This window comes from Nicotiana tomentosiformis, chromosome 8, assembly GCF_000390325.3.
Source record: "Nicotiana tomentosiformis chromosome 8, ASM39032v3, whole genome shotgun sequence".
Lineage (NCBI taxonomy): Eukaryota > Viridiplantae > Streptophyta > Magnoliopsida > Solanales > Solanaceae > Nicotiana > Nicotiana tomentosiformis.
This window is the reverse complement of record NC_090819.1, coordinates 44592206-44598905: the sequence shown is the minus strand read 5'-3', so window position 1 is coordinate 44598905 and position 6700 is coordinate 44592206.

Below are 6700 nucleotides of genomic sequence, written 5' to 3'. Positions count from 1 at the left end.
GGCCAGGCACCGCGGGTGCAAAATATTTGCCGCGGATGCGAAGCCGCAAGTGCGAAAATTTTGCCGCGGGTTCAAAAGAATTGCTGCGGATGCGAAGCCGTGGGTGCGAAAAATTTGCCGCGGATGCGAAAACCCCTGGGCAATACAAAAACAGAGGGGTTCCGAGCTTTTGCCATTTTCGAGCATTTCAAGCTCGGGCTGGGCGATATTTGAGCAAGGTTTTTACGGGAAAACATGAGATAAGTCCCTTGTGATCATTTCTACTCCATAATATTGAATTATCATCGAATAATCCGATTAGATTACATCTTTTTGAGGTGTAAATCGGGGGTTTGAACTTAGGGATTTGAAAATGAAAAATTAAGATTTGGAGGTCGAGTTGTTATTGGAATTCGATAAAATTGGTATGGTTGAACTCGTATCGGAATGGGTGTTCGGATTTCATGAAAATTTTGTCGGGTTCCGAGGAAGTCGACATATTATTATCCAGAATTATTTCCGATGAATTTAAATGAAGTTATACAATTAATTTGGTTAGATTTGAGCAGCCCAGAGTTTAATTCAAGCAAGAAGACGATTTTGGAATATCGGCATAACTTCAAAGAGGTAAGTACTTGCCTAATCTCGAGTGGGGAAATTACCCCTTAGGCATTGAGTCTTATGTGAAAATTGTGTGGTTGGAAGCCGTATACGCGAGGTGACGAATACGTACTCGAGCTTATATGTGCAAATTTTATTGGTTTAAAGTTTTAGATATCTTTATGTATTAAATTGGATAATTGTTGGCACTAGTAAATACTTGAGTTATCATGCTTCATTCCTTAATTGTCAAGTTTGTGTTTTATATAATAATTTGGTGTGATTGTTATTTGGATTTTATGTGAATTGTTATATTGTGTTGTGGATTAAACACTCTCCTTGACATTATTTATGCTTCCTACCTTGCTTGTTAATGATATACATGTGCTTGGTGAGGAAGAGTGTAAAGCACGAAGGGTGATGCCGTGCCATTTGAATTATATTATCATGTGAGGGAGAATGTAAAGCACGAAGAGTGATGCCGTATCATTGAGAGTGTAAATCACGAAGGGTGATGCCGTGCCGTTTCATTTATATTATCAGGTGAGGATGAGAGTAAAAGCCCGAAGGGTGATGCCGTGTCGTTTTATTTATATTATCAGGTGAGGATGAGGGTAAAAGCACGAAGAGTGATGCCGTGCAATTATTTTTATATTATCATATACTCATGGCACGAAGGGTGTTTGCGTGCAGGAGAGTACGAGAGACATACATTATATTGTGATATTGTTTGTTGTGTATACATTCATGCCTTTATCTTGAGATGTTATTGTGCACCTATGTTTCCTATGTGACTTGTAGTCGTTGTTGCTTCCTGGATGCCTCTACTTTATTCTTTTTTTATTCTGCCCACTTAGTTGGTACTGTTGTATGTATGTACTGTGAGAAAGATATAAATGCACGAAGGGTGTTGTCGTGCCAATTGATTTGATATATATATATATATATATATATATATATATATATATATATATATATATATATATATATATATATATATATATATTTATTGGGTGAGAATGAGACAAGTGTACGAAGGTATTGCCGTGCCATTTGATGTGATATGTTGAATATGTTTCTCACGCCATGAAAGTTAAATGAGGCGTCACATGGTGACTTTTATTCAAAAGAATTATATTTGAAAGTTATTTATTTGAAAGAATTACATTTGAAAGATATTTACTTGAAAGAATTATATTTGGAAGATATTTACTTGAAAGAATTATATTTGAAAGTTATTTACTTGAAAGAAATATATTTGGAAGATATTTACTTGAAAGAATTTATATTTGAAAGTTATTTACTTGAAAGAATTATATTTGAAAGATATTTACTTGAAAGAATTATATTTGAAAGATATTACTTGAAAGAATTATATTTGAAAGATATTTACTTGAAAGAATTATATTTGGAAGATATTTACTTGAAAGAATTATATTTGAAAGTTATTTACTTGAAAGAATTATATTTGAAAGATATTTACTTGAAAGAATTTATATTTGAAATATATTTACTTGAATGAATTATATTTGAAAGAATTATATTTGGAAGATATTTACCTGAAAGAATTATATTTGAAAGATATTTACTTGAAAGAATTATATTTGAAAGATATTTACTTGAAAGAATTTAATTTTGAAAGATATTTACTTGAAAGAATTATATTTGAAAGATATTTACTTGAAGGAATTATATTCGAAAGATATTTATTGGAAAGAATTATATTCAGAAGAGGTTTATTTGAAAGAATGCTATTTGAAAGATATATTTATTTGAAGAAAGTATATTTGAGATATATTTATTGAAAATGATTATATTCTAGAGACTTTCATTGAAAGACTTATAGATAAAAGATGTATATTTTGAAAGACTTGATTAATTGGTTGTACCTGTGTTTATTATTCGTTGAGTAATATTAATGATGTTCCTGTTGCCTTGCTGTATAAATCACTAGTTGATTGGTGTTGCCCTTATTGTTATTTGTTTTCTATTATTTTCGTATGCTATATTGCACAGATTATTAGACTAGTGAGTGTCTTGACTGTACCTCGTCTCTACTCCATTGAGGTTAGTCTTGATACTTACTGGGCACCGCTGTGGTGTACTCACTCTACACTTCTGCACATTTTTGTGCAGAGCCAGGTATTGAAGATAAAGGACTTGAGCAGAGTTAAAGTGGGATCGTAAGGATTCAAGGTAGAGCTGCTTGGTCGACGCAGTCCCTTGGAGTCTTTTTATTTCATTGTACTGTTAACTTGTAATCAAACAGTATTGTATATTCGGTCCTCGTGATCATGCTATGTATTCAGTTAGATTTTGTGACTCAGTACTACCAGTCTTGGGAGGTTGTATATTATAATTATTTTTGCGGTTACTTTCAAAACAAAAAAGGGCTTCAAAAGGTAATTGAAATCGGCTTACCTAGTCTTAGAGACTAGGTGCCATCACGACTCCTGTGGTGTGATTTTGGGTCGTGACAGGAGGTCAATGGGAACCCTTAATTGCTTTTATGTGAAGTCTTTATATGTTTTGTTTGTCACTTAGTTTTGCATTTTTGAGGAGCCTAGATAAGGTCTAGAACCATCCAAATAGAGGTCCAAAACCTCCTGGACCATAGGTATGGGACGGGTAGTGCACGCGTAGGGTACGGCTTAGAATTGAATTAGAGCGCTTTTAGGTAAACAACTTTAACATAGTAATCGGGTAGCAGGAGATGATAGGCTTTGCCCGCTGGATAATATGAGTAACACCCTATCTCAAGGGACTTACGAAATATTATTTATGTTGCACGGGGTAATCCTTTAGGCTAAAAAACTTAGGAACTCCCCCCCCCCCCCCCCCCATATTTTCTTTCTTTTCTATTAGAATGAAAAATAGTTGTATCTCCCTATTCAAGATCTCTTTGTAATAAAAATCTTAGATTTTGTACTCTCTTTGCTTACTTGATCACATAGACTAATCCATATAATTTAAGTTCGGTCGAGACCCACAGTTCTGGACCTCGAGAAGTGCGTAACACCTTCTCTTTGAGGTAACTTGAACCCTTACCCGATCTTTGGTCGCGTTGACCAGTTAAACCAGAGTCATTTGCATAATAGGTACCCTAACGCACCTTAAAAACCGTTAGGTGGCGACTCTCCTCTTTTAATACCTATCATCCATTAAAAAGAGTTGTCACAGGTCGAAACCCGATTTCGCGAGAAAAAGGGGCGCGACAGCTACCACTGAATTTTCTATTTGTCGTTTTATTATTATTTTTTTATATTTTTATTTTCTCTATTCTATTATTTTGTATGTGATCTATAGCAAGAACACTCAAAAAAGAGACTCCTAAACTTTAAAATTATATAAAATAAGCAATCCTCTTAATTAAATTTATGAGTTTTCTTCAATCAAATCCGAAAAACTTGGGTCTTAATGAGAATTTTGGATTGATATCAATTTTTTTTCATCTTTTCTATTATATCATAAAAATCTGTGTTATGCGATGGTTGTTAGATATAATTTAAATCACTTTACTATAAAAATCTGTAGTTTATCTAATTTATGCTTATGGGGTATAATTTATCTATGAAAAATATTTTTTAAAAATTTTCTTATTCTGATTGATGTAATTCTCTTTTTAAAGATGTTATCTTGTCACGACCCGAAATTCCCATCTTTGGACCGTGATGGCGCCTAACATTTCACTTGCTAGGCAAGCCAACGTTAGAATAAAATTATCCATTTTAAAAACAATTTTTAAATTTATTAATAACAGAGAACAATTGCGGAAGTAACGTCTGAAATATAGTGAATAATTCATAAAAATAATGGTGTCTAAATACCATCCCAGAATTGGTGTCACAAGTGCACGAGCTTCTAGAATAATACAAATAAATATCTGAATAAAATAAAACTGTCTGGAAATAAACACACAGCTAAAGTAAAATAGACGGGGACTTCAGAACTGCGGACGTCATGCAGTTATACCTCAAGTCTCCTCAGAATAACTGAAATCCGAGCAAGTCTATGGCACGCCGCTGGGACCAACTCTGAAATATGCACAAGAAGTGCAGAGTGTAGTATCAGTACAACCGACCCCATGTACTGGTAAGTGCTGAGCCTAACCTCGATGAAGTAGTGACGAGGCTAAGGCGGTTCATTTACATTAACCTGTACACAATATTAATAACAACAACAAATAATAAAAATAAATCAGGTAACTCATTTATAATAATTAAAGCAAACTCAGCAGTCATAATCCATTATTATTTTACCCAATTCTGTTGCAGCGTGCAACCCGCTCTCACAATATATTCACATTCAATTCTGTTGCAGCGTGCAACCCTTTCCCAATATATATATATATACTTGATTGAAATAAATATATGACAGACTCTATATATATATAGATATTTAAATAAGTCTGTTGCGGCGTGTAATCCGATCCCCCAATATTGACTTTTAAATAAGTTTATTGCGGCGTGCAATCCGATCCCCCAATATATATATATATATATATACACACACACACACACACTTTTATTTCCGTTGCGGCGTACAACCCGTTCTCCCAATATAATTTTAAACAACTCATAAATATAATAAAACTTACTCCAATAAATACCATGTCAAATGAGAAATTATTAAGCATCAAGGCACACAATAATTATAATTTATTTATGAACCAAACAATGACAAATAACAATTTATTATGAAAATCATAGAGAAATTAGGTAGTTTAATATTTAATATGCTAAATGTCAAATAACAATTAAAACACATAATTCAAATAGCATATAACAATTAATGCAGGAATTCAAGAATTAATATTTAACAAAGAATAGGAGAGAAACAATTATTATAATAACTAATTTATGATTTAAAATAATTTATGATTTTTCAAGTAAGCAGACAAACAATTAATTTGACGACGTATAGACACTCGTCACCTTGCCTATACGTCGTTCACATGCAATTCACATAACAAATAATTTAAGGGTCCTATTCCCTTAAGTCAAGGTTAACCACGACACTTACCTCGCTTTGTAAATTCCAATCAATTATTTAACCACAACTTTTCCTTTTAAATTTATCTCCGAAAGCTTCAAATCTATTCACAAACAATTTGATATATTCAATACTAATCATAGCAATTAATTCCATATGAATTTAAAAAATTTTCGGATAAAAATCCAAAATTTATTAAAATATTCGATAGTGGGACCCACGTCTCAAATATCAGAAAGACTTATGAAACCCGAACACCCATTCCGAGATGAGTCCAACCATATAAAAATTATCCATTTCCGATGTCGAATGGACCTTCAAATCTTAAATTTTCGTTTTTGGAAGATTTTATAAAAATCTGATTTTTCTTCCAAAATTTCACGGATTCATGACATAAATAAGTATGAAATCATGAAATATAATCAATATAGGATAAGGGACATTTACCCCAATATTTTTCCGTGAAAATCGCCAAAGAATCGCCTTACCTGAGCTCAAAAATGGAAAAGAGTTAAAAATGGGTCGAAACCCCATTTCTAGAACTTAAGTTCTGTTTCTGGGATTTTTACTCATCGCGATCGCGGAAATTCGTTCGCGATCGCGTAGAACAACTTTTGCCCAGGTTCACTTTACTCTTCGCGATTGCGGGAATGGCTTCGCGATCGCAAAGCACATTTTGGCTGCCCAGACTTTTAATTCTACGCGATCGCGTAAATGCTCATGCGATCGCGGAGTACATTTTTCCAGCCTTACGTGATCGCGTACTTACTTGTGCGATCGCGTAGCACAATTAACGTGCCTAGCTTCTGCCTTCCTTCCTTCTACGCGATCGGAGCTGGTCCCTTGCGTTCGCAGTGCACTAGGAGTTTACCTTTCGCAATCGCGTGCCCATCTTCGCGAACGCGAAGGGTAAAACTCACTACTTATAATTTCCTCTTCGCGATCGCAGGAATGGCTTCGCGATCGCGAAGCACAATGCACCAGATGACAGCAGAAGCTCAAAAACCAGATTTTTTAAGTTCAAAATCATCCCATAGCCTATCCGAAACTCACCCGAGCCCTCGGGGCTCCAAACCAAATATGCACACAAGTCCTAAAATATCATACGAACTTGCTCGCGGGATCAAAT